Consider the following 21,883-nt stretch of genomic DNA (forward strand, 5'->3'; position numbering starts at 1 on the left):
GAACACAGAGCGGCTGCAGTGTCAAGGACAGGAACACAGAGCGGCTGCAGTGTTAAGTGCAGGAACACAGAGCAGCAGCAGTGTCAAGAGCAGGAACTCAGAGCGGCAGCAGTGTAAAGGGCAGGAACACAGAGCAGCAGCAGTGTAAAGAGCAGGAACACAGAGCGGCAGCAGTGTAAAAAGCAGGAAAGCAGATTGGCCGCAGTGTAATCGGCAGGAACACAGAGCAGCAGTCGTGTACAGTGCAGGAACACAGAGCGGCTGCAGTGGAAAGAGCAGGAACACAGATTGGCAGCAGTGAAAAAAGCAGGAACACAGATCGCCAGCAGTTGAAAGATTCGGAACTCAGAGCGGGAGCTGTGTAAAGAGCAGGAACACAGAGCGGCAGCAGTGTAAAGAGCAGGAACAAAGAGCGGCTGCAGTTTAAAGAGCAGGAACACAGAGCAGCAGCAGTTTAAAGAGCAAGAACACAGACCGGCGGCAGTTTAAAGAGCAGGAACACAGAGCACCAGCAGTGTAAAGAGCAGGAACACAGAGCGGCAGCAGTGTAAAGAGCAGGAACACAGAGCACCAGCAGTGTAAAGAGAAGGAACACAGAGCGGCAGCAGTGGAAAAAGCAGGAACACAGTGCAGCAGCAGTTTAAAGAGCAGGAACACAGAGCGGCTGTAGTGTAAAGGTCAGGAAAACAGAGCGGCAGCCGTGTACAGAGCAGGAAAACAGTGCGGCAGCAGTGTAAAGAGCAGGAAAACAGAGCGGCCGCAGTGTAAAGGTCAGGAAAACAGCGCGGCAGCAGTGTAAAGAGCAGGAACAAAGAGGGGCAGGAGTGTAAAGGTCAGGAAAACAGAGCGGCAGCCGTGTAAAGGTCAGGAAAACAGAGCTGCAGCAGTGCAAAGAGCAGGAAAACAGAGCAGCAGCCGTGCAAAGAGCAGGAAAACAGACCGGCAGCAGTGCAAAGGTCAGGAAAACAGAGCGGCAGCAGTGTAAAGTGCAGGAACACAGAACGACTGCAGTGTCAAGAGCAGGAACACAGAACGGCAGCAGTGTAAACAGCAGGAACACAGAGCGGCTGCAGTGTAAAGAGCAGGAACACAGAGCAGCAGCAGTTTAAAGAGCAAGAACACAGAGCGGCTGCAGTGTAAAGAGCAGGAACACAGAGCAACTGCAGTGGAAAGGGCAGGAACACAGAGCAGCAGCAGTAAAAAGAGCAGGAACACAGAGCGACTGCAGTGCAAAGGGCAGGAACACAGAGCGACTGCAGTGCAAAGAGCAGGAACACAGAGCAGCAGCAGTTTAAAGAGCAAGAACACAGAGCGGCTGCAGTGTAAAGGGCAGGAACAAAGAGCAGCAGCAGTGCAAAGAGCAGGAACACAGAGCAGCAGCAGTTTAAAAAGCAAGAACACAGAGCGGCTGCAGTGTAAAGGGCAGGAACACAGAGCAGCAGCAGTGTAAAGGGCAGGAACACAGAGCAGCAGCAGTTTAAAGAGCAGGAACACAGAGCGGCTTCACTGTGAAGAGAAGGAACACAGAGCGGCAGCAGTGTAAAGAGAAGGAACACAGAGCGGCAGCAGTGCAAAGAGCAGGAACTCAGAGCAGCTGTAGTGGAAAAGGCAGGAAGACAGAGCGGCAGCAGTGTAAAGAGCAGGAACACAGAGCGGCTTCAGTGTAAAGAGCAGGAACACAGAGCGGCTTCAGTGTAAAGAGCAGGAACACAGAGCGGCTTCAGTGTAAAGAGAAGGAACACAGAGCGGCAACAGTGCAAAGTGCAGGAATAAAGAGCAGCTGCAGTGTAAAGGGCAGGAACACAGAACGGCAGCAGTGTAAAGGGCAGGAACACAGATTGGCAGCAGTGGAAAAAGCAGGAACACAGAATGGCAGCAGTGCAAAGAGCCGGAACACAGATTGGGAGCAGTGGAAAGGGCAGGAACACAGAACGGCTGCAGTGTAAAGGGCAGGAACACAGAACGGCAGCAGTGTAAAGGGCAGGAACACAGAACGGCAGCAGTGTAAAGGGCAGGAACACAGATTGGCAGCAGTGGAAAAAGCAGGAACACAGAATGGCAGCAGTGCAAAGAGCAGGAACACAGATTGGGAGCAGTGTAAAGGGCAGGAACACAGAGCGGCTGCAGTGTAAAGGGCAGGAACACAGAGCGGCAGCAGTGTAAAGAGCAGGAACACAGAGCGGCAGCAGTGTAAAGGGCAGGAACACAGAGCAGCAGCAGTGTAAAGAGCCAGGAACACAGAGCGACTGCAGTGTAAAGGGCAGGAACACAGAGTGACTGCAGTGGAAAGAGCAGGAACACAGAGCAGCAGCAGTTTAAAGAGCAAGAACACAGAGCGGCTGCAGTGTAAAGGGCAGGAACACAGAGCAGCAGCAGTGTAAAGAGCCAGGAACACAGAGCAGCTGCAGTGTAAAGAGCAGGAACTCAGAGCGGCAGCAGTGTAAAGGGCAGGAACACAGAGCAGCAGCAGTGTAAAGGGCAGGAACACAGAGCGGCAGCAGTGTAAAGAGCAGGAACACAGAGCAGCAGCAGTGTAAAGGGCAGGAACACAGAGCAGCAGCAGTATAAAGGGCAGGAACACAGAGCGACTGCAGTGTAAAGGGCAGGAACACAGAGCAGTTGTAGTGGAAAGAGCAGGAACACAGATTGGCAGCAGTGAAAAATGCAGTAACACCGATAGGCCGCTGTGTAATGTGCAGGAACACAGAGCGGCAGGAGTGTAAAGAGCAGGAACACAGAGCGACTTCACTGTGAAGAGAAGGAACACAGAGCGGCAGCAGTGTAAAGAGAAGGAACACAGAGCGGCAGCAGTGCAAAGAGCAGGAACTCAGAGCAGCTGTAGTGGAAAAGGCAGGAAGACAGAGCGGCAGCAGTGTAAAGAGCAGGAACACAGAGCGGCTTCAGTGTAAAGAGCAGGAACACAGAGCGGCTTCAGTGTAAAGAGCAGGAACACAGAGCGGCTTCAGTGTAAAGAGCAGGAACACAGAGCGGCTTCAGTGTAAAGAGAAGGAACACAGAGCGGCAACAGTGCAAAGTGCAGGAATAAAGAGCAGCTGCAGTGTAAAGGGCAGGAACACAGAACGGCAGCAGTGTAAAGGGCAGGAACACAGATTGGCAGCAGTGGAAAAAGCAGGAACACAGAATGGCAGCAGTGCAAAGAGCAGGAACACAGATTGGGAGCAGTGGAAAGGGCAGGAACACAGAACGGCTGCAGTGTAAAGGGCAGGAACACAGAACGGCAGCAGTGTAAAGGGCAGGAACACAGAACGGCAGCAGTGTAAAGGGCAGGAACACAGATTGGCAGCAGTGGAAAAAGCAGGAACACAGAATGGCAGCAGTGCAAAGAGCAGGAACACAGATTGGGAGCAGTGTAAAGGGCAGGAACACAGAGCGGCTGCAGTGTAAAGGGCAGGAACACAGAGCGGCAGCAGTGTAAAGAGCAGGAACACAGAGCGGCAGCAGTGTAAAGGGCAGGAACACAGAGCAGCAGCAGTGTAAAGAGCCAGGAACACAGAGCGACTGCAGTGTAAAGGGCAGGAACACAGAGTGACTGCAGTGGAAAGGGCAGGAACACAGAGCGGCAGCAGTGTAAAGAGCCAGGAACACAGAGCGACTGCAGTGTAAAGGGCAGGAACACAGAGCGGCAGCAGTGTAAAGAGCCAGGAACACAGAGCGACTGCAGTGTAAAGGGCAGGAACACAGAGCGACTGCAGTGTAAAGGGCAGGAACACAGAGCGGGAGCAGTGTAAAGGGCAGGAACACAGAGCGGGAGCAGTGCAAAGAGCAGGAACACAGAGCAGCAGCAGTGTAAAGGGCAGGAAAACAGAGCAGCAGCAGTGTAAAGGGCAGGAACACAGAGCAGCAGCAGTGTAAAGGGCAGAAACTCAGAGCGGCAGCAGTGTAAATGGCAGGAACACAGAGCAGCAGCAGTGTACAGTGCAGGAATACAGAGCGGCTGCACTGGAAAGAGCAGGAACACAGATTGGCAGCAGTGAAAAAAGCAGGAACACAGATAGGCCGCTGTGCAATTTGCAGCAACACAGATCGCCAGCAGTTGAAAGATTCGGAACACATAGCGGGAGCTGTGCAAAGAGAAGGAACACAGAGCGACTGCAGTGTAAAGGGCAGGAACACAGAGCGACTGCAGTGTAAAGGGCAGGAACACAGAGCAGTTGTAGTGGAAAGAGCAGGAACACAGATTGGCAGCAGTGAAAAATGCAGTAACACCGATAGGCCGCTGTGTAATGTGCAGGAACACAGAGCGGCAGGAGTGTAAAGAGTAGGAACACAGAGTGGCTTCACTGTGAAGAGAAGGAACACAGAGCGGCAGCAGTGTAAAGAGAAGGAACACAGAGCGGCAGCAGTGCAAAGAGCAGGAACTCAGAGCAGCTGCAGTGGAAAAGGCAGGAAGACAGAGCGGCAGCAGTGTAAAGAGCAGGAACACAGAGCGGCTTCAGTGTAAAGAGCAGGAACACAGAGCGGCTTCAGTGTAAAGAGAAGGAACACAGAGCGGCAACAGTGCAAAGAGAAGGAACACAGAACGGCAGCAGTGCAAAGAGCAGGAACTCAGAGCAGCTGCAGTGGAAAAGGCAGGAAGACAGAGCGGCAGCAGTGTAAAGAGCAGGAACACAGAGCGGCTTCAGTGTAAAGAGCAGGAACACAGAGCGGCTTCAGTGTAAAGAGAAGGAACACAGAGCGGCAACAGTGCAAAGTGCAGGAATAAAGAGCAGCTGCAGTGTAAAGGGCAGGAACACAGAACGGCAGCAGTGTAAAGGGCAGGAACACAGATTGGCAGCAGTGGAAAAAGCAGGAACACAGAATGGCAGCAGTGCAAAGAGCAGGAACACAGATTGGCAGCAGTGTAAAGGGCAGGAACACAGAACGGCTGCAGTGTAAAGGGCAGGAACACAGAACGGCAGCAGTGTAAAGGGCAGGAACACAGAACGGCAGCAGTGTAAAGGGCAGGAACACAGAACGGCAGCAGTGTAAAGGGCAGGAACACAGAACGGCAGCAGTGTAAAGGGCAGGAACACAGAGCAGCAGCAGTGTAATGGTCAGGAACACAGAGCAGCAGCAGTGTAATGGTCAGGAACACAGAGCGGCAGCAGTGTAAAGGGCAGGAACACAGAGCGGCAGCAGTGTAAAGGGCAGAAACACAGAGCAGCAGCAGTGTAAAGAGCAGGAAGACAGAGCAGCTGCAGTGTAAAAGGCAGGAACACAGAGCGGCAGAAGTGTAAAGAGCAGGAAGACAGATCGGCTTCAGTGTAAATAGAAGGAACACAGAGCGGCTGCAGTGGAAAGCGCAGGAACAAAGAGCAGCTGCAGTGTAAAGGGCAGGAACACAGAGTGGCAACAGTGTAAAGTGCAGGAACAAAGAGCAGCTGCAGTGTAAAGGGCAGGAACACAGAACGGCAGCAGTTTAAAGAGCAGGAACACAGATTGGCCGCAGTGTAATCTGCAGGAACACAGAGCAGCAGTAGTGTAAAGAGCAGGAACACAGAGCGACTGCAGTATGAAGGGAAGGAACACAGAGCAGCAGCAGTGTAAAGAGCAGGAACACAGAGCGACTGCAGTATGAAGGGAAGGAACACAGAGCAGCAGCAGTGTAAAGAGCAGGAACACAGAGCGACTGCAGTGTAAAGTCCAGGAACACAGAGCGGCAACAGTTTAAATGGCAGGAACACAGAGCGGCTGCAGTGTCAAGAGCAGGAACACAGAGCGGCTGCAGTGTAAAGAGCTGGAACACAGAGCGGCTGCAGTGTAAAGAGCTGGAACACAGAGCGGCAGCAGTGCCAAGAGCAGGAACACAGATTGGGAGCAGTGGAAAGGGCAGGAACACAGAGCGGCTGCAGTGTAAAGGGCAGGAACACAGAGCGGCAGCAGTGTAAAGAGCAGGAACACAGAGCGGCAGCAGTGTAAAGGGCAGGAACACAGAGCGGTAGCAGTGTAAAGGGAAGGAACACAGAACAGCAGCAGTGTAAAGAGCAGGAACACAGAGCGACTGCAGTGTGAAGGCCAGGAACACAGAGCGGCAACAGTTTCAATGGCAGGAACACAGAGCGGCTGCAGTGTAAAGAGCAGGAACACAGAGCGGCTGCAGTGTAAAGAGCAGGAACACAGATTGGCAGCAGAGGAAAAAAAAGGAACACAGAATGGCAGCAGTGTAAAGGGAAGGAAAACAGATAGGCCGCAGTGTAATCTGCAGGAACACAGAGCAGCAGTAGTGTACAGTGCAGGAACACAGAGCGGGAGCTGTGCAAAGAGGAGGAACACAGAGTGACTGCAGTGTAAAAGGCAGGAACACAGAGCAACAGCAGTGTAAAGGGCAGGAACACAGAGCGGCTGCAGTGTAAAGAGCAGGAACACAGATTGGCAGCAGAGGAAAAAAAAGGAACACAGAATGGCAGCAGTGTAAAGGGAAGGAAAACAGATAGGCCGCAGTGTAATCTGCAGGAACACAGAGCAGCAGTAGTGTACAGTGCAGGAACACAGAGCGGGAGCTGTGCAAAGAGGAGGAACACAGAGTGACTGCAGTGTAAAAGGCAGGAACACAGAGCAACAGCAGTGTAAAGGGCAGGAACACAGAGCAGCAGCAGTGTAAAGAGCAGGAACACAGAGCAGCAGCAGTGTAAAGAGCAGGAACACAGAGCGACTGCAGTGTAAAGGGCAGGAACACAGAGCGACTGCAGTGTAAAGAGCAGGAACACAGAGCGGCTGCAGTGGAAAGGGCAGGAACACAGAGCGGCAGCAGTGTAAAGGGCAGGAACACAGAGCGGCAGCAGTGTGAAGTGCAGGAACACAGAGCAGCAGCAGTGTCAAGAGCAGGAACACAGAGCGGCAGCAGTGTAAAGGGCAGGAACACAGAGCGACTGCAGTGTCAAGTGCAGGAACACAGAGCGGCTGCAGTGTAAAGGGCAGGAACACAGAGCAGCTGCAGTGTCAAGTGCAGGAACACAGAGCGGCTGCAGTGTAAAGGGCAGGAACACAGAGCAGCAGCAGTGTAAAGAGCAGGAACACAGAGCGGCAGCAGTGTAAAAAGCAGGAAAGCAGATTGGCCACAGTGTAATCGGCAGGAACACAGAGCAGCAGTAGTGGACAGTGCAGGAAGACAGAGCGGCTGCAGTGGAAAGAGCAGAAACACAGATCGGCAGCATTTGAAAGATACGGAACACAGAGCGGCAGCAGTGTAAATGGCAGGAACACAGAGCAGCTGCAGTTTAAAGAGCAGGAACACAGAGCAGCAGCAGTTTAAAGAGCAGGAACACAGAGCAGCAGCAGTTTAAAGAGCAGGCACACAGAACGGCAGCAGTTTAAAGAGCAGGAACACAGAGCAGCAGCAGATTAAAGAGCAAGAACACAGAGCGGCGGCAGTTTAAAGAGCAGGAACACAGAGCACCAGCAGTGTAAAGAGCAGGAACACAGAGCACCAGCAGTGTAAAGAGCTGGAACACAGAGCACCAGCAGTGTAAAGAGCTGGAACACAGAGCACCAGCAGTGTAAAGAGCTGGAACACAGAGCACCAGCAGTGTAAAGAGCTGGAACACAGAGCGGCAGCAGTGGAAAAAGCAGGAACACAGAGCAGCAGCAGTTTGAAGAGCAGGAACACAGAGCGGCTGCAGTGTGAAGGTCAGGAAAACAGAGCGGCAGCCGTGTACAGAGCAGGAAAACAGAGCGGCAGCAGTGTAAAGAGCAGGAACACAGAGCAGCAGCAGTGTAAAGAGCAGGAACACAGAGCGGCAGCAGTGTAAAGGGCAGGAACACAGAGCAGCAGCAGTGTAAAGAGCAGGAACTCAAGGCAGCAGCAGTGTAAAAAGCAGGAAAGCAGATTGGCCGCAGTGTACAGTGCAGGAACACAGAGCGGCTGCAGTGGAAAGAGCAGGAACACAGATTGGCAGCAGTGAAAAAAGCAGGAACATAGATTGGCCGCTGTGTAATGTGCAGGAACACAGATCGCCAGCAGTTGAAAGATTCGGAACACAGAGCGGGAGCTGTGTAAAGAGCAGGAACACAGAGCGGCAGCAGTGTAAAGAGCAGGAACAAAGAGCAGCTGCAGTGAAAAGGGCAGGAACACAGAGCGGCTGCAGTTTAAAGAGCAGGAACACAGAGCAGCAGCAGTTTAAAGAGCAAGAACACAGAGCGGCGGCAGTTTAAAGAGCAGGAACACAGAGCGGCAGCAGTGTAAAGAGCAGGAACACAGAGCGGCAGCAGTGTAAAGAGCAGGAACACAGAGCGGCAGCAGTGTAAAGAGCAGGAACACAGAGCGGCAGAAGTGTAAAGAGCAGGAACACAGAGCGGCAGCAGTGTAAAGAGAAGGAACACAGAGCAGCAGCAGTTTTAAGAGCAGGAACACAGAGCGACTGCAGTGTAAAGGGCAGGAACACAGAGCGACTGCAGTGTAAAGAGCAGGAACACAGAGCGGCTGCAGTGGAAAGGGCAGGAACACAGAGCGGCAGCAGTGTAAAGGGCAGGAACACAGAGCGGCAGCAGTGTGAAGTGCAGGAACACAGAGCAGCAGCAGTGTCAAGAGCAGGAACACAGAGCGGCAGCAGTGTAAAGGGCAGGAACACAGAGCGACTGCAGTGTCAAGTGCAGGAACACAGAGCGGCTGCAGTGTAAAGGGCAGGAACACAGAGCAGCTGCAGTGTCAAGTGCAGGAACACAGAGCGGCTGCAGTGTAAAGGGCAGGAACACAGAGCAGCAGCAGTGTAAAGAGCAGGAACACAGAGCGGCAGCAGTGTAAAAAGCAGGAAAGCAGATTGGCCACAGTGTAATCGGCAGGAACACAGAGCAGCAGTAGTGGACAGTGCAGGAAGACAGAGCGGCTGCAGTGGAAAGAGCAGAAACACAGATCGGCAGCATTTGAAAGATACGGAACACAGAGCGGCAGCAGTGTAAATGGCAGGAACACAGAGCAGCTGCAGTTTAAAGAGCAGGAACACAGAGCAGCAGCAGTTTAAAGAGCAGGAACACAGAGCAGCAGCAGTTTAAAGAGCAGGCACACAGAACGGCAGCAGTTTAAAGAGCAGGAACACAGAGCAGCAGCAGATTAAAGAGCAAGAACACAGAGCGGCGGCAGTTTAAAGAGCAGGAACACAGAGCACCAGCAGTGTAAAGAGCAGGAACACAGAGCACCAGCAGTGTAAAGAGCTGGAACACAGAGCACCAGCAGTGTAAAGAGCTGGAACACAGAGCACCAGCAGTGTAAAGAGCTGGAACACAGAGCACCAGCAGTGTAAAGAGCTGGAACACAGAGCGGCAGCAGTGGAAAAAGCAGGAACACAGAGCAGCAGCAGTTTGAAGAGCAGGAACACAGAGCGGCTGCAGTGTGAAGGTCAGGAAAACAGAGCGGCAGCCGTGTACAGAGCAGGAAAACAGAGCGGCAGCAGTGTAAAGAGCAGGAACACAGAGCAGCAGCAGTGTAAAGAGCAGGAACACAGAGCGGCAGCAGTGTAAAGGGCAGGAACACAGAGCAGCAGCAGTGTAAAGAGCAGGAACTCAAGGCAGCAGCAGTGTAAAAAGCAGGAAAGCAGATTGGCCGCAGTGTACAGTGCAGGAACACAGAGCGGCTGCAGTGGAAAGAGCAGGAACACAGATTGGCAGCAGTGAAAAAAGCAGGAACATAGATTGGCCGCTGTGTAATGTGCAGGAACACAGATCGCCAGCAGTTGAAAGATTCGGAACACAGAGCGGGAGCTGTGTAAAGAGCAGGAACACAGAGCGGCAGCAGTGTAAAGAGCAGGAACAAAGAGCAGCTGCAGTGAAAAGGGCAGGAACACAGAGCGGCTGCAGTTTAAAGAGCAGGAACACAGAGCAGCAGCAGTTTAAAGAGCAAGAACACAGAGCGGCGGCAGTTTAAAGAGCAGGAACACAGAGCGGCAGCAGTGTAAAGAGCAGGAACACAGAGCGGCAGCAGTGTAAAGAGCAGGAACACAGAGCGGCAGCAGTGTAAAGAGCAGGAACACAGAGCGGCAGAAGTGTAAAGAGCAGGAACACAGAGCGGCAGCAGTGTAAAGAGAAGGAACACAGAGCAGCAGCAGTTTTAAGAGCAGGAACACAGAGCGACTGCAGTGTAAAGGTCAGGAAAACAGAGCGCCAGCCGTGTACAGAGCAGGAAAACAGAGTGGCAGCAGTGCAAAGAGCAGGAAAACAGAGCGGCCGCAGTGTAAAGGTCAGAAACACAGAGCAGCAGCAGTGTAAAGAGCAGGAACACAGAGCGGCAGCAGTGCAAAGAGCAGGAACACAGGTTGGGAGCAGTTTAAAGAGCAAGAACACAGAGCGGCGGCAGTTTAAAGAGCAGGAACACAGAGCGGCCGCAGTGTAAAGGTCAGAAACACAGAGCACCAGCAGTGTAAAGAGCAGGAACACAGATTGGGAGCAGTGGAAAGGGCAGGAACACAGAGCGGCTGCAGTGTAAAGGGCAGGAACACAGAGCGGCAGCAGTGTAAAGAGCAGGAACACAGAGCGGCAGCAGTGGACAGTGCAGGAAGACAGAGCGGCTGCAGTGGAAAGAGCAGGAACACAGATTGGCAGCAGTGAAAAAAGCAGAAACACAGACAGGCCGCTGTGTAATGTGCAGAAACACAGATCGGCAGCATTTGAAAGATACGGAACACAGAGCGGCAGCAGTGTAAATGGCAGGAACACAGAGCAGCTGCAGTGTAAATGGCAGGAACACAGAGCAGCTGCAGTTTAAAGAGCAGGAACACAGAGCACCAGCAGTGTAAAGAGCAGGAACACAGAGCACCAGCAGTGTAAAGAGCTGGAACACAGAGCACCAGCAGTGTAAAGAGCTGGAACACAGAGCACCAGCAGTGTAAATAGCAGGAACAAAGAGCAGCTGCAGTGTAAATGGCAGGAACACAGAGCAGCAGCAGTTTAAAGAGCAGGAACACAGAACGGCAGCAGTTTAAAGAGCAGGAACACAGAGCAGCAGCAGATTAAAGAGCAAGAACACAGAGCGGCAGCAGTTTAAAGAGCAGGAACACAGAGCACCAGCAGTGTAAAGAGCTGGAACACAGAGCACCAGCAGTGTAAAGAGCTGGAACACAGAGCACCAGCAGTGTAAAGAGCTGGAACACAGAGCACCAGCAGTGTAAAGAGCAGGAACACAGAGCACCAGCAGTGTAAAGAGCTGGAACACAGAGCACCAGCAGTGTAAAGAGCTGGAACACAGAGCACCAGCAGTGTAAATAGCAGGAACAAAGAGCAGCTGCAGTGTAAATGGCAGGAACACAGAGCAGCTGCAGTTTAAAGAGCAGGAACACAGAGCAGCAGCAGTGTAAAGAGCTGGAACACAGAGCACCAGCAGTGTAAAGAGCTGGAACACAGAGCACCAGCAGTGTAAAGAGCAGGAACACAGAGCACCAGCAGTGTAAAGAGCTGGAACACAGAGCGGCAGCAGTGTAAAGAGCAGGAACACAGAGCACCAGCAGTGTAAAGAGCTGGAACACAGAGCACCAGCAGTGTAAAGAGCTGGAACACAGAGCACCAGCAGTGTAAAGAGCAGGAACACAGAGCACCAGCAGTGTAAAGAGCTGGAACACAGAGCACCAGCAGTGTAAAGAGCTGGAACACAGAGCACCAGCAGTGTAAATAGCAGGAACAAAGAGCAGCTGCAGTGTAAATGGCAGGAACACAGAGCAGCTGCAGTTTAAAGAGCAGGAACACAGAGCAGCAGCAGTTTAAAGAGCAGGAACACAGAACGGCAGCAGTTTAAAGAGCAGGAACACAGAGCAGCAGCAGATTAAAGAGCAAGAACACAGAGCGGCAGCAGTTTAAAGAGCAGGAACACAGAGCACCAGCAGTGTAAAGAGCAGGAACACAGAGCACCAGCAGTGTAAAGAGCAGGAACACAGAGCACCAGCAGTGTAAAGAGCTGGAACACAGAGCGGCAGCAGTGGAAAAAGCAGGAACACAGAGCAGCAGCAGTTTGAAGAGCAGGAACACAGAGCGGCTGCAGTGTGAAGGTCAGGAAAACAGAGCGGCAGCCGTGTACAGAGCAGGAAAACAGAGCGGCAGCAGTGCAAATAGCAGGAAAACAGAGCGGCAGGAGTGTAAAGGTCAAGAAAACAGAGCGGCAGCAGTGTAAAGAGCAGGAACACAGAGGGGCAGGAGTGTAAAGGTCAGGAAAACAGAGCGGCAGCCATGTAAAGGTCAGGAAAACAGAGTGGCAGCAGTGCAAAGAGCAGGAAAACAGAGCAGCAGCCGTGCAAAGAGCAGGAAAACAGAGCGGCAGCCGTGCAAAGGTCAGGAAAACAGAGCGGCAGCAGTGTAAACTGCAGGAACACAGAACGACTGCAGTGTAAAGAGCAGGAACACAGAATGGCAGCAGTGAAAACAGCAGGAACACAGAGCGGCTGCAGTGCAAAGAGCAGGAACACAGAGCAGCAGCAGTTTAAAGAGCAAGAACACAGAGCAGCTGCAGTGTAAAGAGCAGGAACACAGAGCGACTGCAGTGTAAAGGGCAGGAACACAGAGCGACTGCAGTGTAAAGGGCAGGAACACAGAGCAGCAGCAGTGTAAAGGGCAGGAACACAGAGCGGCAGCAGTGCAAAAGGCAGGAACACAGAGCAGCAGCAGTGTAAAGGGCAGGAACACAGAGCAGCAGCTGTGTAAAGAGCAGGAACACAGAGCAGCAGCAGTGTAAAGGGCAGGAACACAGAGCAGCAGCAGTGTAAAGGGCAGGAACACAGAGCGGCAGCTGTGTAAAGAGCAGGAACACAGAGCAGCAGCAGTGTAAAGGGCAGAAACTCAGAGCGGCAGCAGTGTAAAGGGCAGGAACACAGAGCAGCAGCAGTGTAAAGGGCAGGAACACAGAGCAGCAGCAGTGTACAGTGCAGGAAGACAGAGCAGCTGCAGTGGAAAGAGCAGGAACACAGATTGGCAGCAGTGAAAAAAGCAGAAACACAGATAGGCCGCTGTGTAATGTGCAGGAACACAGATCGCCAGCAGTTGAAAGATTCGGAACACATTGCGGGAGCTGTGTAAAGAGAAGGAACACAGAGCGACTGCAGTGGAAAGGGCAGGAACACAGAGCGACTGCAGTGTAAAGGGCAGGAACACAGAGCAGCAGCATGTAAAGAGCAGGAACACAGAGCAGCAGCAGTGTAAAGAGCAGGAACACAGAGCAGCTGCAGTGTAAAGAGCAGGAACACAGAGCAGCAGCAGTGTAAAGAGCAGGAACACAGAGCAGTTGTAGTGGAAAGAGCAGGAACACAGATTGGCAGCAGTGAAAAATGCAGGAACAGAGGAAGGCCGCTGTGTCATGTGCAGGAACACAGAGCGGCAGAAGTGTAAAGAGCAGGAACACAGAGCGGCAGAAGTGTAAAGAGCAGTAACACAGAGCGGCGGAAGTGTAAAGAGCAGGAACACAGAGCGGCAGCAGTGTAAAGGGCAGGAACACAGAGCGGCAGCAGTGTAAAGGGCAGGAACACAGAGCAGCAGCAGAGTAAAGGGCAGGAACACAGAGCGGCAGCTGTGTAAAGAGCAGGAACACAGAGCAGCAGCAGTGCAAAGGGCAGGAACACAGAGCAGCAGCAGTGTCAAGGGCAGGAACACAGAGCAGCAGCAGTGTCAAGGGCAGGAACACAGAGCAGCAGCAGTGTCAAGGGCAGGAACACAGAGCAGCAGCAGTGTAAAGTGCAGGAACACAGAGCAGCAGCAGTGTAAAGTGCAGGAACACAGAGCGGAAGCTGTGTAAAGAGCAGGAACACAGAGCAGCAGCAGTGTAAAGGGCAGGAACACAGAGCAGCAGCTGTGTAAAGGGCAGGAACACAGAGCGGCAGCTGTGTAAAGGGCAGGAACACAGAGCGGCAGCAGTGTAAAGGGCAGGAACACAGAGTAGCAGCAGTGTACAGTGCAGGAAGACAGAGCGGCTGCAGTGGAAAGAGCAGGAACACAGATTGGCAGCAGTGAAAAAAGCAGGAACACAGATAGGCCGCTGTGTAAAGTGCAGGAACACAGATCGCCAGCAGTTGAAAGATTCAGAACACATAGCAGGAGCTGTGTAAAGAGAAGGAACACAGAGCGACTGCAGTGGAAAGGGCAGGAACACAGAGCAGCAGCATGTAAAGAGCAGGAACACAGAGCAGCAGCAGTGTAAAGAGCAGGAACACAGAGCAGCAGCATGTAAAGGGCAGGAACACAGAGCAGCAGCATGTAAAGAGCAGGAACACAGAGCAGCAGCAGTGTAAAGAGCAGGAACACAGAGCAGCAGCATGTAAAGGGCAGGAACACAGAGCAGCAGCAGTGTAAAGAGCAGGAACACAGAGCACTTGCAGTGGAAAGAGCAGGAACACAGATAGGCCGCTGTGTAATGTGCAGGAACACAGATCGCCAGCAGTTGAACGATTCGGAACACATAGCGGGAGCTGTGTAAAGAGAAGGAACACAGAGCGACTGCAGTGGAAAGGGCAGGAACACAGAGCGACTGCAGTGTAAAGGGCAGGAACACAGAGCGACTGCAGTGTAAAGGGCAGGAACACAGAGCAGCAGCATGTAAAGAGCAGGAACACAGAGCAGCAGCAGTCTAAAGAGCAGGAACACAGAGCAGCTGCAGTGTAAAGAGCAGGAACACAGAGCAGCAGCAGTGTAAAGAGCAGGAACACAGAGCAGTTGTAGTGGAAAGAGCAGGAACACAGATTGGCAGCAGTGAAAAATGCAGGAACAGAGGAAGGCCGCTGTGTCATGTGCAGGAACACAGAGCGGCAGGAGTGTAAAGAGCAGGAACACAGAGCGGCAGAAGTGTAAAGAGCAGTAACACAGAGCGGCAGAAGTGTAAAGTGCAGGAACACAGAGCGGCAGCAGTGTAAAGGGCAGGAACACAGAGCGGCAGCAGTGTAAAGGGCAGGAACACAGAGCAGCAGCAGTGCAAAGGGCAGGAACACAGAGCGGCAGCTGTGTAAAGAGCAGGAACACAGAGCAGCAGCAGTGTAAAGGGCAGGAACACAGAGCAGCAGCAGTGTAAAGGGCAGGAACACAGAGCAGCAGCGGTGTAAAGGGCAGGAACACAGAGCGGCAGCTGTGTAAAGAGCAGGAACACAGAGCAGCAGCAGTGTAAAGGGCAGGAACACAGAGCAGCAGCAGTGTAAAGGGCAGGAACACAGAGCGGCAGCTGTGTAAAGAGCAGGAACACAGAGCAGCAGCAGTGCAAAGGGCAGGAACACTGAGCGGCAGCTGTGTAAAGAGCAGGAACACAGAGTAGCAGCAGTGTACAGTGCAGGAAGACAGAGCTGCTGCAGTGGAAAGAGCAGGAACACAGATTGGCAGCAGTGAAAAAAGCAGGAACACAGATAGGCCGCTGTGTAAAGTGTAGGAACACAGATCGCCAGCAGTTGAAAGATTCGGAACACATAGCAGGAGCTGTGTCAAGAGAAGGAACACAGAGCGACTGCAGTGGAAAGGGCAGGAACACAGAGCGACTGCAGTGTAAAGGGCAGGAACACAGAGCGACTGCAGTGTAAAGGGCAGGAACACAGAGCGACTGCAGTGTAAAGGGCAGGAACACAGAGCAGCAGCATGTAAAGAGCAGGAACACAGAGCAGCAGCAGTGTAAAGAGCAGGAACACAGAGCAGCAGCATGTAAAGGGCAGGAACACAGAGCAGCAGCATGTAAAGAGCAGGAACACAGAGCAGCAGCAGTGTAAAGAGCAGGAACACAGAGCAGCAGCATATAAAGGGCAGGAACACAGAGCAGCAGCAGTGTAAAGAGCAGGAACACAGAGCACTTGCAGTGGAAAGAGCAGGAACACAGATAGGCCGCCGTGTAAAGTGCAGGAACACAGAGCGGCAGAAGTGTTAAGAGCAGGAACACAGAGCGGCAGAAGTGTAAAGAGCAGGAACACAGAGCGGCTTCAGTGTAAAGAGAAGGAACACAGAGCGGCAGCAGTGTAAAGAGAAGGAACACAGAGCAGCAGCAGTGTAAAGGGCAGGAACACAGAACAGCAGCAGTGTAAAGGGCAGGAACACAGAGCGGCAGCTGTGTGAAGAGCAGGAACACAGAGCAGCAGCAGTGCAAAGGGCAGGAACACAGAGCTGCAGCTGTGTAAAGAGCAGGAACACAGAGCGGCAGCAGTGTAAAGAGCAGGAACACAGAGTAGCAGCAGTGTACAGTGCAGGAAGACAGAGCGGCTGCAGTGTAAAGAGCAGGAACACAGATTGGCAGCAGTGAAAAAAGCAGGAACACAGATAGGCCGCTGTGTAAAGTGCAGGAACACAGATCGCCAGCAGTTGAAAGATTCGGAACACATAGCAGGAGCTGTGTAAAGAGAAGGAACACAGAGCGACTGCAGTGGAAAGGGCAGGAACACAGAGCAGCAGCAGTGTAAAGGGCAGGAACACAGAGCAGCAGCAGTGTAAAGGGCAGGAACACAGAGCGGCAGCTGTGTAAAGAGCAGGAACACAGAGCAGCAGCAGTGTAAAGGGCAGGAACACAGAGCAGCAGCAGTGTAAAGGGCAGGAACACAGAGCGGCAGCTGTGTAAAGAGCAGGAACACAGAGCAGCAGCAGTGTAAAAGGCAGGAACACAGAGCGGCAGCAGTGTAAAGGGCAGAAACTCAGAGCGACTGCCGTGTAAAGAGCAGGAACACAGAGCGGCTGCAGTGTAAAGAGCAGGAACACAGAGCGGCAACAGTTTAAATGGCAGGAACACAGAATGGCAGCAGTGGAAAAAAAAGGAACACAGAATGGCAGCAGTGTAAAGGGAAGGAAAACTGATTGGCCGCAGTGTAATCTGCAGGAACACAGAGCAGCAGCAGTGTACAGTGCAGGAACACAGAGCGGGAGCTGTGCAAAGAGGAGGAACACAGAGCGACTGCAGTGTAAAGGGCAGGAACACAGAGCGACTGCAGTGTGAAGAGTAGGAACACAGAGTGACTGCAGTGTAAAGGGCAGGAACACAGAGCAACAGCAGTGCAAAGGGCAGGAATACAGAGCAGCAGCAGTGTAAAGAGCAGGAACACAGAGCGACTGCAGTGTAAAGGGCAGGAACACAGAGCAATTGCAGTGTAAAGAGCAGGAACACAGAGCGGCTGCAGTGTAAAGGGCAGGAACACAGAGCGGCTGCAGTGTAAAGGGCAGGAACACAGAGCGGCAGCAGTGTAAAGGGCAGGAACACAGAGCAGCAGCAGTGTCAAGAGCAGGAACACAGAGCGGCAGCAGTGTAAAGGGCAGGAACACAGAGCGACAGCAGTGTCAAGTGCAGGAACACAGAGCGGCTGCAGTGTAAAGGGCAGGAACACAGAGCAGCAGCAGTGTCAAGAGCAGGAACTCAGAGCAGCAGTAGTGTAAAGGGCAGGAACACAGAGCGGCAGCAGTGTAAAAAGCAGGAAAGCAGATTGGCCGCAGTGTAATCGGCAGAAACACAGAGCAGCAGTAGTGTACAGTGCAGGAAGACAGAGCGGCTGCAGTGGAAAGAGCAGGAACACAGATTGGCAGCAGTGAAAAAAGCAGGAACACAGATAGGCCGCTGTGCAATTTGCAGCAACACAGATCGCCAGCAGTTGAAAGATTCGGAACACATTGCGGGAGCTGTGTAAAGAGAAGGAACACAGAGCGACTGCAGTGTAAAGGGCAGGAACACAGAGCGACTGCAGTGTAAAGGGCAGGAACACAGAGCGACTGCAGTGTAAAGGGCAGGAACACAGAGCGACTGCAGTGTAAAGGGCAGGAACACAGAGCAGTTGTAGTGGAAAGAGCAGGAACACAGATTGGCAGCAGTGAAAACTGCAGGAACACAGATAGGCCGCTGTGTAATGTGCAGGAACACAGAGCGGCAGAAGTGTAAAGAGCAGGAACACAGAGCGGCTTCACTGTGAAGAGAAGGAACACAGAGCGGCAGCAGTGTAAAAAGCAGGAAAGCAGATTGGCCGCAGTGTAATCGGCAGGAACACAGAGCAGCAGTCGTGTACAGTGCAGGAAGACAGAGCGGCTGCAGTGGAAAGAGCAGGAACACAGATTGGCAGCAGTGAAAAAAGCAGGAACACAGATAGGCCGCTGTGTAATGTGCAGAAACACAGATCGCCAGCATTTGAAAGATTCGGAACACAGAGCGGGAGCTGTGGAAAGAGCAGGAACACAGAGCGGCAGCAGTGTAAAGAGCAGGAACAAAGAGCAGCTGCAGTGTAAAGGGCAGGAACACAGAGCGGCTGCAGTTTAAAGAGCAGGAACACAGAGCGGCTGCAGTTTAAAGAGCAGGAACACAGAGCAGCAGCAGTTTAAAGAGCAGGAACACAGAGCAGCAGCAGATTAAAGAGCAAGAACACAGAGCGGCGGCAGTTTAAAGAGCAGGAACACAGAGCACCAGCAGTGCAAAGAGCTGGAACACAGAGCAGCAGCAGTGTAAAGAGCAGGAAAACAGAGCGGCAGCCATGTAAAGAACAGGAAAACAGAGTGGCAGCAGTGGAAAGAGCAGGAAAACAGAGCAGCAGCCGTGCAAAGAGCAGGAAAACAGAGCGGCAGCAGTGCAAAGGTCAGGAACACAGAACGACTGCAGTGTAAAGAGCAGGAACACAGAGCGGCTGCAGTGTAAAGAGCAGGAACACAGATAGGCCGCTATGTAATGTGCAGGAACACAGATCGCCAGCAGTTGAAAGATTCGGAACACAAAGCGGGAGCTGTGGAAAGAGAAGGAACACAGAGCGACTGCAGTGGAAAGGGCAGGAACACAGAGCGACTGCAGTGGAAAGAGCAGGAACACAGATTGGCAGCAGTGAAAAATGCAGGAACAGAGGAAGGCCGCTGTGTCATGTGCAGGAACACAGAGCGGCAGGAGTGTAAAGAGCAGGAACACAGAGCGGCAGAAGTGTAAAGGGCAGTAACACAGAGCGGCAGAAGTGTAAAGGGCAGGAACACAGAGCGACTGCAGTGTAAACAGCAGGAACACAGAGCGGCTGCAGTGTAAAGGGCAGGAACACAGAGCGGCTGCAGTGTAAAGGGCAGGAACACAGAGCGGCAGCAGTGTAAAGAGCAGGAACACAGAGCGACTGCAGTGCAAAGGGCAGGAACACAGAGCAGCTGCAGTGTAAAGGGCAGGAACACAGAGCGACTGCAGTGTAAAGGGCAGGAACACAGAGCGACTGCAGTGTAAAGGGCAGGAACACAGAGCAACTGCAGTGTAAAGGGCAGGAACACAGAGCAACTGCAGTGTAAAGGGCAGGAACACAGAGCAACTGCAGTGTAAAGGGCAGGAACACCGAGCAGCAGCAGTGTAAAGAGCAGGAACACAGAGCGACTGCAGTGTAAAGGGCAGGAACACAGAGCGACTGCAGTGTAAAGAGCAGGAACACAGAGCGGCAGCAGTGTAAAGAGAAGGAACACAGATCGGCAGCAGTGGAAAAAGCAGGAACACAGAGCAGCAGCAGTTTAAAGAGCAGGAACACAGAGCGGCTGCAGTGTAAAGGTCAGGAAAACAGAGCGGCAGCCGTGTACAGAGCAGGAAAACAGAGCGGCAGCAGTGTAAAGAGCAGGAAAACAGAGCGGCAGGAGTGGAAAGGTCAACAAAACAGAGCGGCAGCAGTGTAAAGAGCAGGAACACAGAGGGGCAGGAGTGTAAAGGTCAGGAAAACAGAGCGGCAGCCGTGTAAAGGTCAGGAAAACAGAGCTGCAGCAGTGTAAAGAGCAGGAAAACAGAGCAGCAGCCGTGCAAAGAGCAGGAAAACAGAGCGGCAGCAGTGCAAAGGTCAGGAAAACAGAGCGGCAGCAGTGTAAAGTGCAGGAACACAGAACGGCAGCAGTGGAAAGAGCAGGAACACAGAGCGACTGCAGTGGAAAGAGCAGGAACACAGATTGGCAGCAGTGAAAAATGCAGGAACAGAGGAAGGCCGCTGTGTCATGTGCAGGAACACAGAGCGGCAGGAGTGTAAAGAGCAGGAACACAGAGCGGCAGAAGTGTAAAGGGCAGTAACACAGAGCGGCAGAAGTGTAAAGGGCAGGAACACAGAGCGACTGCAGTGTAAACAGCAGGAACACAGAGCGGCTGCAGTGTAAAGGGCAGGAACACAGAGCGGCTGCAGTGTAAAGGGCAGGAACACAGAGCGGCAGCAGTGTAAAGAGCAGGAACACAGAGCGACTGCAGTGCAAAGGGCAGGAACACAGAGCAGCTGCAGTGTAAAGGGCAGGAACACAGAGCGACTGCAGTGTAAAGGGCAGGAACACAGAGCGACTGCAGTGTAAAGGGCAGGAACACAGAGCAACTGCAGTGTAAAGGGCAGGAACACAGAGCAACTGCAGTGTAAAGGGCAGGAACACAGAGCAACTGCAGTGTAAAGGGCAGGAACACCGAGCAGCAGCAGTGTAAAGAGCAGGAACACAGAGCGACTGCAGTGTAAAGGGCAGGAACACAGAGCGACTGCAGTGTAAAGAGCAGGAACACAGAGCGGCAGCAGTGTAAAGAGAAGGAACACAGATCGGCAGCAGTGGAAAAAGCAGGAACACAGAGCAGCAGCAGTTTAAAGAGCAGGAACACAGAGCGGCTGCAGTGTAAAGGTCAGGAAAACAGAGCGGCAGCCGTGTACAGAGCAGGAAAACAGAGCGGCAGCAGTGTAAAGAGCAGGAAAACAGAGCGGCAGGAGTGGAAAGGTCAACAAAACAGAGCGGCAGCAGTGTAAAGAGCAGGAACACAGAGGGGCAGGAGTGTAAAGGTCAGGAAAACAGAGCGGCAGCCGTGTAAAGGTCAGGAAAACAGAGCTGCAGCAGTGTAAAGAGCAGGAAAACAGAGCAGCAGCCGTGCAAAGAGCAGGAAAACAGAGCGGCAGCAGTGCAAAGGTCAGGAAAACAGAGCGGCAGCAGTGTAAAGTGCAGGAACACAGAACGGCAGCAGTGTAAACAGCAGGAACACAGAGCGGCTGCAGTGTAAAGAGCAGGAACACAGAGCAGCAGCAGTTTGAAGAGCAAGAACACAGAGCGGCTGCAGTGTAAAGAGCAGGAACACAGAGCGACTGCAGTGTAAAGGGCAGGAACACAGAGCGACTGCAGTGTAAAGGGCAGGAACACAGAGCAGCAGCAGTGTAAAGAGCAGGAACACAGAGCGACTGCAGTGTAAAGGGCAGGAACACAGAGCGACTGCAGTGTAAAGGGCAGGAACACAGAGCGACTGCAGTGTAAAGGGCAGGAGCACAGAGCGACTGCAGTGTAAAGGGCAGGAACACAGAGCAGCAGCAGTGCAAAGAGCAGGAACACAGAGCGACTGCCGTGTAAAGGGCAGGAACACAGAGCGACTGCAGTGTAAAGGGCAGGAACACAGAGCGGCAGCTGTGTAAAGAGCAGGAACACAGAGCAGCAGCAGTGTAAAGGGCAGGAACACAGAGCAGCAGCAGTGTAAAGGGCAGGAACACAGAGCGGCAGCTGTGTAAAGAGCAGGAACACAGAGCAGCAGCAGTGTAAAAGGCAGGAACACAGAGCGGCAGCAGTGTAAAGGGCAGAAACTCAGAGCGACTGCCGTGTAAAGAGCAGGAACACAGAGCGGCTGCAGTGTAAAGAGCAGGAACACAGAGCGGCAACAGTTTAAATGGCAGGAACACAGAATGGCAGCAGTGGAAAAAAAAGGAACACAGAATGGCAGCAGTGTAAAGGGAAGGAAAATTGATTGGCCGCAGTGTAATCTGCAGGAACACAGAGCAGCAGCAGTGTACAGTGCAGGAACACAGAGCGGGAGCTGTGCAAAGAGGAGGAACACAGAGCGACTGCAGTGTAAAGGGCAGGAACACAGAGCGACTGCAGTGTGAAGAGTAGGAACACAGAGTGACTGCAGTGTAAAGGGCAGGAACACAGAGCAACAGCAGTGCAAAGGGCAGGAATACAGAGCAGCAGCAGTGTAAAGAGCAGGAACACAGAACGACTGCAGTGTAAAGGGCAGGAACACAGAGCAATTGCAGTGTAAAGAGCAGGA

This window comes from Heterodontus francisci, chromosome 26 (genome assembly GCF_036365525.1).
Source record: "Heterodontus francisci isolate sHetFra1 chromosome 26, sHetFra1.hap1, whole genome shotgun sequence".
In the NCBI taxonomy this organism is placed as follows: Eukaryota; Metazoa; Chordata; class Chondrichthyes; order Heterodontiformes; family Heterodontidae; genus Heterodontus; species Heterodontus francisci.